General features: G+C 39.2%; 1 pseudogene; it reads left to right on the top strand.

The window, feature by feature from the left end:
• The first annotated feature begins 1040 nt into the window (after positions 1-1040).
• LOC123799563 (heterogeneous nuclear ribonucleoprotein A1 pseudogene) lies at positions 1041-2342 on the top strand (annotated as a pseudogene).
• The last annotated feature ends 8435 nt before the right edge of the window (positions 2343-10777 follow it).

A 10777-nucleotide genomic window follows, 5' to 3' on the forward strand; every position in this document is an offset into this window, starting at 1 on the left:
GTTTTTTTGTTTGTTTGTTTGTTTTTTGTTTTTAAAGATTTTATTTATTTATTTGACAGAGATAGAGACAGCCAGCGAGAGAGGGAACACAAGCAGGGGGAGCAGGAGAGGAAGAAGCAGGCTCATAGCGGAGGAGCCTGACGTGGGGCTCGATCCCATAACGCTGGGATCACGCCCTGAGCCGAAGGCAGACGCTTAACCGCTGTGCCACCCAGGCGCCCCAGGTATTTGTATTTGTATTCTATGTCTGGGCATGTACTGATGTTCTTTTTCCCTCTTTCCTGTTGGGTCCTTTCTTCCACTCTTGCCTATTTTTAAGAGCTCTAGATATATTAGAATATTAAACCTTTCATTAGCATTACAATTATTTTTTGAAAACTGTCATTTCTCTATTAACTTAGTTTATGCCATTTCTTACAGCTATTTGTATGTAGTCAAAAACCTTAAGCAGATCTCACTGTCTCTAAAGTACATGTGTAACCACCTAAATTTCTTTTTTTCTTTTTTTTTTTAAGTTTTTATTTATTTGACAGAGAGAGACAGCCAGCAAGAGAGGGAACACAAGCAGGGGGAGTGGGAGAGGAAGAAGCAGGCTTCCAGCAGAACAGGGAGCCCGATGCGGGGCTCGATCCCAGGACCCCGGGATCATGACCTGAGACGAAGGCAGACGCTTAAAGACTCAGCCACCCAGGTGCCCCACCACCTAAATTTCTTACAGAATTTTTATTATTTGTTGTGTTTATTTTACAGATTTTGCACTTTTGTGAATGGATCTTTTTCTTTCTTCAGGGGTTATAGATAAAACAGAATAATTACTGATATTTATATATTCATCCAACTACTTATCAAATTCCCTTATCAATTCCAATAGTTTTCTAACAGAGTCTCTTGCGTTATCGAGGTACATGTTCATATAGTCAAAAAATGTAATAATACTATCTCTTTATTTTCCAGTAGATAGCAATATCTACTTCCAATTTTAATGGAAAGGTTTAATAGATGCTTATCAAATTCTTTTAAAATCTGTTGATGAGCTCCTTTCTGCCCGTGGATGCCGCCGAGTAAGCATCGTTAAAGTCTCCCCTCCCACCGCCATCATGTCTAATTCAGAGTCTCCCAACGAGCCTGAACAGCTGCAGAAGCTCTTCATCGGAGTTTTGAGCTTTGAAACAACTGATGAGAGTTTGAGGAGCCATTCTGAGCAATGGGGAACACTTATGGACTGTGTGGTAATGAGAGATCCAATACCAAGCACTCCAGAGACTTTGGGTCTGTCACGTATGCCACGGTGGAGGAGGTGGATGCAGCCATGAATGCAAGGCCACACAAGGTGGATGGAAGAGCTGTGGAACCAAAGAGGACTTTCTCAAGAGAAGATTCTCAAAGACCTGGTGCCCATTTAACTGTGAAAAAGATTTTTGTTGATGGCATTAAAGAAGACACTGAAGAACACCATCTAAGAGATTATTTTGAACAGTATGGGAAAATTGAAGTGATTGAGATCATGACTGACCGAGGCAGTGGCAAAAAGAGAGGTTTTGCTTTTGTAACATTTGATGACCACAACTATGTAGACAAGATTGTCATTCAAAAATACCATACTGTGAATGGCCACAACTGTGAAGTAAGGAAAGCCCTATCTAAGCAAGAGATGGCTAGTGCTTCATCCAGCCAAAGAGGTCAAAGTGGTTCTGGAAACTTCGGTGGTTGTCGTAGAGGTAGTTTTGGTGGGAATGACAATTTTGAGGGAACTTCAGTGGGCGAGGTGGCTTTGGCGGCACTCGAGGTGGTGGTGGATATGGTGGCAGTGGGGATGGCTATAACGGATTTGGTAATGATGGAAGCAACTTTGGAGGTGGCTGAAGCTATAATGATTTTGGCAATTACAACAATCAATTCTCAAATTTTGGACCCATGAAAGGAGGAAATTTTGGAGGCAGAAGCTCTGGCCCCTATGGTGGTGGAGGCCAATACTTTGCCAAACCACGAAACCAAGGTGGCTATGGTGGTTCCAGCAGCAGCAGTAGCTACAGCAGTGGCAGAAGGTTTTAATTACTGCCAGGAAATAAAGCTTAGCGGGAGAGGAGAGCCAGAGAAGCGACAGGGAAGCTACAGGTTACAACAGATTTGTGAACTCAGCCAAGCACAGTGGTGGCAGGGCCTAGCTGCTACAAAGAAGACATGTTTTAGACAATACTCATGTGTATGGGCAAAAAACTCAAGGACTGTATTTGTGACTAATTGTATAACAGGTTATTTTAGTTTCTGTTCTGTGGAAAGTGTAAAGCACTCCAACAAAGGGTTTTAATGTAGATTTTTTTTTGCACCCATGCTGTTGATTGCTAAATAGTCTGATCATGACGCTGAATAAATGCGTCTTAAAAAAAAAATCTATTGATGAAAGAATATAATTTTTCTCCTATAATTTGTTAGCAAATTTTCTGCTACTGATCACTTTTGCATTCCTGGAAGAAAAATCCTTGATAACAGGATGCTTGTCATAGATGTGTCCCTCTAATTTCATTTAAAAATTCTGCGTTTATATTTTTAAGTAACATTAGTGTATAGTTTTCTTTTTCATTCTATTTGTTTCAGGTTTTGGTATTGAAATTCTACTATAACCATAAAATGAATTGAAAAACTTTGTGTGTGTGTGTGTGTGTGTGTGTGTTTTCCAATGGCCTGGAATAGTTTACATAACATTTAAAAATAACTGGTCTTTAAATAAAACTTTAAATAAAACCCTTCAATAAAACCTACCATTCTGGTGGCTTTTCAAAAGCAATTGTTCAAATCATTTTTCATTTTTGTCTGTGGCAATTGGTCAATTCAAATTTTCTACATTTCCAGAATACGTTGTCTTTTATTTGAAGCTTATCTACTTCCTGTTGGTCTGAGTTGACAAATGTTTCCTACAAAGGGACAGAGATTTTATGCTTGTGGGCTATACAGTCTATGCCTACTCAATTCTACTATTGTAGTGCAAAAGCTGGCCTGACAATGCGGAAATGAATGGATGCGGCTGCGTTTCAATAAAACTTTATCTATGGATGTTGATTTTTGAATTTTACATAATTTTCATCTATCACAAAACATCATTCTTTTTTTAAAATGTAAAACCCGTTATTAGCTTGAGAGTCATACCAAAAAAAAAAAAAAAAAAAAGGCAATGGGCCAAATCGCACACGTGGGACTTGTTTACCAAGTTCTGCTCTAGATTTTCAAAATATTCCCATATAGATGTGTGATATGTATGTTCATAATTTCTAATATTATAATCTAAAACATTGCACTACATTCTAATCTTTTCCTCATCTGTGACTATTTTGTTTTATTCGTTCCTATTTTTTCCTTGCTCTGTTCTCCTGAATCAGACTTAGTAGGAATTTATCTGGTTCTTTTCTAAGAACCAGGTTTTTTAATTTCTCCTTTTTGTTTTATATTTATTTCTTTTTTTTTCTTCAAGCCCACTATCTGACTTTAATTTACTGGGTATGCTATGCTTGGTTAAGTTTCATTGAATTTCCTAATAAAACTTTCAGAAGAAAAAAACATTCATATATTGATCCCACCAGACCTTGTAAAGTGTCACCTCACCAGTACCACTGAAAAATCATAATTAAACCTCCAGCTTCATGTGTAGACTAGCCAAAAATAATACAAATTTCCCTTTAGGGGCACATCCATTTTTTTCTTTTTCTTTTTTTTTTTTTTTAAGATTTTATTTATTTATTTGACAGAGATAGAGACAGCCAGCGAGAGAGGGAACACAAGCAGGGGGAGTGGGAGAGGAAGAAGCAGGCTCCCAGCGGAGGAGCCTGATGTGGGGCTCGATCCCACAACGCCGGGATCACGCCCTGAGCCGAAGGCAGACGCTTAACCGCTGTGCCACCCAGGCGCCCCCACATCCATTTTTCAATGTAAAGTAGAACTCTGCTAGCCACAATATGAATTCTAAACGTCCTAGACTTTAGACTAAGTTCCATTTTTCGGCATACAATCTCCCTACATTGATCGGGAGGGGAAGAAAGGGATAAAGAAAGGGGGGGGTAATCAGAAGGGGGAATGAAGCATGAGAGACTATGGACTATGAGAAACAAACTGAGGGCCTCAGAGGGGAGGGGGGTGGGGGGAATGGTATAGACTGGTGATGGGTAGTAAGGAGGGCACGTATTGCATGGTGCACTGGGTGTTATGCGCAACTAATGAATCATCGAACTTTACATCGGAAACCGGGGATGTACTGTATGGTGACTAACATAATAAAAAAAATTAAAATAAATAAATAAATAAATAAATAAATAAATAAATAAATAAATAAAACAATTTTCTAAGTCCTGATACGATCAAATCTATAATTTTTAATTACTGAGATCCACAGACCACTATCAGTCCCCAACAATGGCCAGAGCTTACAATTACTCATTGAGTGCTCCCAGTATGCAGGAAGTGAGCTCAGTGATATACTTAATTCTCTTTTCTCTTTTTTATTGTTTTTTATTTTAATTCCAGTATAGTTAACACACAGTGTTTTATCAGTTTCATATATTTGTTTATTCTTGATTTTTACCTTTAATTATTCCCCTTCCCCCCCCCTTTGGTTCATTTCATGGAGCTCTTTCTCCATATAAAGATAAGGAACCACTGTTTTTTCTTTATTAATGAAAGCAGTTAAGGCTAAAATGTTTCCTCTAAGTGCAGAGGTCACTTGTCTCTGCTGTGGGCTGAATTGTGTCCCCCTACAATATGTGTAAGTCCTAATCTCTGGTACCTGTGAATGTGACTTTATTTGGAACTAGGGTCTTTGCAAATGTAATAAGTTAAGATGAGGTCATACTGAATTTGAGTGGGCCCTAATCCAATATGATTGGTATTGTTATAAAAAGAAGTGAAGAGACAGACACAAATTTAGACAGAGGTCAACCTTGTAAAGATGGAGGCAGATACTGAAGTTATGCTGGGGCACATGGATGGCTCAGTCGGTTAAGCATCTGCTTTCAGCTCAAGTCATGATCCTGGGGTCCTGGGATTGAGCCCCACATTGGACTCCCTTCTCAGCTGGGGGCCTGCTTCTACCTCTGCCACTATCTCTGCTTGTGGTCTCTCTCTCTGTCAAATAAATAAATAGAATCGAAAGAAGGAAAGGAAAGGAAAGGAAAGGAAAGGAAAGGAAAGGAAAGGAAAGGAAAGGAAAGGAAAGGAAAGGAAAGGAAAGGAAAGGAAAGGAAAGGAAAGGAAAGGAAAGGAAAAAGGAAAAAGGAAAAAGGAAAAAGGAATAGGGAAAGGTAAAAGGAAAGGAAAGGAAAGGAAAGGAAAGGAAAGGAAAGGAAAGGAAAGGAAAGGAAAGGAAAGGAAAGGAAGGAAAGGGAGAAAGAAAGGGAGGGAGGAAGGAAGGGAAGAAAGAAGGAAAGAAAGAAATTGAAGTTATGCTATCACAAACCAAGGAATGCCTGGGGCTACCAAAATCTGGAATAAACCAGGAGGGATCCTCCCCTAGAGCATAGCCCTTCCAACAAGTTGATATTGGACTTTCAGGCTCCAGAACTGTAAGAAAACAAATCTCTGTTGTATAAGCCACTCAGTGTGTGGTATTTTGTTAAGGTAGCTCTAGCAAACTTATACAATATGCCCTTAGAATTGGATATTAAGTGATCTCTTTCATATTGCCTTCTAAATAGGCTACAATTGCTCTTTTATTTTTTGTTCTAATGGTTATCTAAGACTATGCTTTTCTTTTAATTTTTATTTCAATTCTGGTTAGTTAACATACAGTGTTATATTAGTTTCAGGTGTACAATATAGTGATTCAACAATTCCAAACATTACCCAGTGCTCATCACAGCAAGTGCCCTCCTTAATCCCCATCACCTACTTAACCCATCCCTCCACTCCCCTCCCATTAGTAACCAGCAGTGTGTTCTCTATAGTTAAGAATCTGTTTCTTGGATTGTAAGACTATGCTTCTTAATATTCTAAGTAATCAAGACTTTCCTTGGTCATCTTTTTACTCTTTTTCAATATATTGAGTCATGATAAAGAAAGGGGCCTGTAGCATCTGTTTTTTACTTGAAAATGTTTCCTTTGTATGCAAATTTATGATGGATTTTTGTAAATATAGCACAAATATGCATATATACATAATTATGTGCATATATAATTTGTGTTGATAAAGTTTTTGTTCTTAAGTGGCTTTTGTCTAACACACCTGTATAATTCTAAAAAGGAAGTACTGAAGTCTCCCACTATCATTGCATGTTCAGCCAATTTTCCTGACTTTTTCACCAAATGAAAAACTCGAAATAACTTAGAGATCTACCATGTGTTCCTTCTCCATCCTGTCCACTGCCTCACTCATGTGAGGAAACTGGTATCTTCAACCTTGCAGTCCCCCACTTCATAAACATATTATAACATACACATAGAGATAAAGATGTGATGGTATTAGGAGGTATAGCCTCTGGGAAGTGATTAGGTCATGAGGATGGAACCCTTAGAAGAGGCTAAACAGATCAGAATTCTCCCCTTCCACCATGTGAAGGCAAAGCACGAAGACAACTGTCTATGAACCAAGGAAGAAGCGCTCACCAGATATCCAATCTGCCAGGGCTTTGACCTTATAACTCTCAACCTCCAGCATGGTGAGAAGTCAATTTCTGTTGGTATAAGCCACCTGGTCCATGGTATTCTATTGTAGCAGCCTGAATGGACTAAGACACACACACAGACACACACACACACACACACACACACACACCCCTAAATTCTGAACAATGCTTTTGCAACTCTATAAGCCTTGTCAGTCTGTAAACTCAGGCCTTCCTGATCTCAGGAAATATTATTTGTTTGCTTTGTGACTTCTCTTTTTTGACTAATCTAAAGCATCTATTATTCTCAGGTGAGGTTCCCTGGCTCTATCCTCTATACCTTTCATATTTTTCCTCTATTTTCCATTTCTTTACATTTTTGTTCAATGCTTGGAGAGAAACTCCTTCCATTTGCTCTTCCAGCCCAGCTATTTCTGTCTTAACAGTAGTCATTTTGCCTTAACTCATCTGTGGATAAAGAAAATGTTTTTTAGCCCAAAAAGTCCTTTCAAACTGCACTGGAATCTTTTTAAGTGCATTTATTTTTCTGTCCAAATTGCCACATCTCCTTCAGCAGCTTTATTTGTTGCTGTGTTCTGTGTGCTCTGCTGCATCTTGCTATCTCTGGTTTGAACACGTCATGATTTTTCTTGGTAACTGGGACCCAGTTGTTGTTGTTGGAATATACTAGTAGGTAGCAGTCCCCATGGAGAGGAAGTCAAAATGGTCTTCTGCGGAAGCCTCCCTGTTCCTCAAGGGCTGGGATAACCAAGGTCACATTTTCAGCTGCTCCGTGGAATCTCAGGTCTCCTGGAGACCTGACACACACACACGTGGAGGGCCATCAAATGTCTTCCTAAAGTCCACACATTTCTTTGGGCCAAGCTTTTCTCCGCATCCCCATTTTATAATCCCTTCCTCAGGGCTGTCACCAGGACCTAGATGTCTGCATAGCCCACACACCAGAAACGCTGTACCAGTTCACTCTAAGGGGACTCTCATGGAGCCTGTGGCCTCATTTCCACTTTGCAAACTGCAGGCCCCAACTAGGTGACTCAGATGAGAAAAATATATTGGACTTGATTGATACTGAACAAAAAAAGAAAGTTATGTTCATGTTGCTATCTTTCCAGAACCCCCTCTAGAATCAGTACCTTCACCCAATCCCACATCCTAGCGAACCTGTTTCCTCCACTGCGAGGCAGCAAGTCCTACTGAAAGGTCATCAGCTTTGGATTTAGAGATGTGTGTTCAAATCTGCCCGCCCCAAGGGCAATCTCATACAGGCCACGTAATGAGTGTCTCTGGCCCTCAATTCCTCATGCATAAAATGGTACTAATGTGAAGAGTAAATGAAATAATATACTTAAAGCACTTTTCCCAGTGTATAGCACATGACAGGTTTTGCAAAAATGTTAGTCCCTTTCCCCTGTGATTTTCGAGAAGTGATAGTTACCAAGTGAACCTCCCCTTGGTTTGACATTTCAGCAACAACCGTTCTTCATCACCATTCCTTACACTTGTTCTCAATCCATCATCTTAAAGAATCTATACTAATGGTCAATGTTTTAGGCATCTTGGTGTCCCATGCCTTCCTGAGGGTATCAACTGCGCCTTATATATTATGAAAACCACATATCACAAGGGAAGAATCACCACTGACCTCAGGTGTACAGTCTGAGGCCAAACTGAAAAGGAATGTTCAGAAATCAGCTAACAAATCTAAAGGCATTAAGAACGTAATTATCCTTTTAAAGGTTATCATGTAACTGAATCTCTAATTTTGCTTGAATATAGATTAATTCACTCTATTGAAATCTCCAAGAAAAAGGGATATTCCCAGAGCTCCAAAGGAAAGCCAAAAGAATTTTTAATTGCAACAAATTATATGAAGAGATTCTGCCTTATGAAAGAGGAAAATAAATGGCAAACTTTTTTGGGATAATTAAAATGAAAGATATCAAAGATCTGTTAATGAGGGCCCTAAAATCCACGCAATGAAAAATAACATCAGTGTTCATGTTTTTGGAACATATGCCTCTATATATACACTCAGGAAGAGTTCTATTTTATTCCCTGTACCTCCTCACAATAGCCAATGACAATATTTCACTTTTTATCAGAAAAATTCTGGGAAGACTGACCTCTAGGTTGCCCTAACAGCCTGAGAATCACTAGCGCTGTTTTACACAGATTAACTGACCTGTTTAACATTTTTCAGTTAGTAAATGATGAATCCAAGATTCAAAAAAGGCTTTCTGATTCCCAGTCCATTCTTCTATGGGAATGGAAAGAATGGGACAAACCACACCCTTTAGCAAAATGTCAGAGAGTAAAAAGAAAAAAAAAAAAAAAGGAGCAAATCAGGAAGACATCTTCTCAAAGCCCCAGATACAGCAAAATTCAAAAAACTGAATCATTTTAATTCACATTTTCATGAATCAACAATACATCAGGGGCGCCTGGGTGGCACAGCGGTTAAGCGTCTGCCTTCGGCTCAGGGCGTGATCCCGGCGTTCTGGGATCGAGCCCCACATCAGGCTCCTCCCCTATGAGCCTGCTTCTTCCTCTCCCACTCCCCCTGCCTGTGTTCCCTCTCTCGCTGGCTGTCTCTACCTCTGTCAAATAAATAAATAAAATCTTAAAAAAAAAAAAAAAAACATCAAACAAAAAAAGGATTTATTGAGTACTTACTATGTGAAAGACTAACTATGTTAAAGTTGGCAAGGATATGGAGAAAAAGGAACCCTTTGAACTGTTGGTAGGAATGTAAATTAGTGCAGCCACTGTGGAAAACAGTATGGAGGGACCTCAAAAAATTAAAAACAGTCTACCATATGATCCAGAAATGCCAGTATTAGGTATCTACCCAAAGAAAATGAATTCAAAAAGATATATGCACCCCTATGTTTATAGCAGCATTTATTTATAATAGCCAGGATATGCAAGCAACCCAAAGGTCAACAGATATATGAATAAAGAAGACGTGGTACACATATACAATGGAATAGTACTCAGCCACAAAAAAGAATGAGATCTGGCGATTTGCAATGTGGATGGACCTACAGGGTATTATGCTAAGTGAATAGTAAGACAGAGAAAGACAAATGCCATATGATTTCACTTATATGTGGAATCTAAAAAACCAAACAAACAAAAGAGGAGAAACATACCCATAAATACAGAGAACAAACTGGTAGTTGCCAGAGGTGGAGGTTGGGGGAATGAACAAAATGGGTGAAGGGGAGTGAGAGGTACAGGCTTCCAGTTATGGAATAAATAAGCCACAGGGATGAAAGGTATAACATAGGGAATACAGTCAATGGTACTGTAATAGCCTTGTATTGTGACAGATGGTAGCTACACTTGTGGTGAGTGTAGCAAAATGTGCAGACTTGTCAAATCACTATCTTGTACAATTAGAACAGATGTAACATTGTGTATCAACTATACTTAAATTAAAAAAGAAATAGGAAAGAGTAGTCTTTTCCAATAAAGTGTTCGGAGTCTTCAATAGGGACTATCAGTCTCTTTTATTGATTCGTACTGCTATCACTGGCTTTGCAAAACTCTGTATGGGGCTAAATTTTGAAAGGGATTCCAAAGAAATAGGCAATAAGAATCCAAACGGAAAAGGAGAGAGACAAACTAATTACTGGAGGATTCTCTCTGTACCGCAGCCCTGCAGCCCCTGCCTGCCCAGAGATAGCTTCCAATGGCTGGGTCAGAGCTTTCGCCCCACCAAGCCTTTTCTTTGTGTTTTTACTAACTTGGATCATTTATGATTCTTCAAATGTCTGTACAAGTGTACAAAAGAACTTCTGCACCCAACAATGAAAAGACTACTAGAGGGAGATTACACAGAAGGAAATTTTATAGATTTCTTTCTCTGTTTTCTTAGAGTGTAATTTGCATTGTTGGGGCCATGACCAATAACAGGATGAAAAAACAGGAGGCAAACATGGAAGACTCCATCATTCTGAAGATGAGTAACAGGCGTTGACAGAGAAAAGGGAGAGAATAAAGGGAGGTGGTACTGGCCCTAAAAACAAACGCAGGGGCCACATGTAGAAACATAACTGAGTGGTAAGATTAGGAACACTGAACATGGGTGGGTACATCCAACCATGAATACTGCTAAAAACGCAATAAAAGGATCCACACAACCATCTTCAGATACTTATGGTGATTCA

This window comes from Ursus americanus, chromosome 24, assembly GCF_024610735.1.
Source record: "Ursus americanus isolate L20-20 chromosome 24, mUrsAme1.1.p, whole genome shotgun sequence".
NCBI classification, from domain to species: domain Eukaryota; kingdom Metazoa; phylum Chordata; class Mammalia; order Carnivora; family Ursidae; genus Ursus; species Ursus americanus.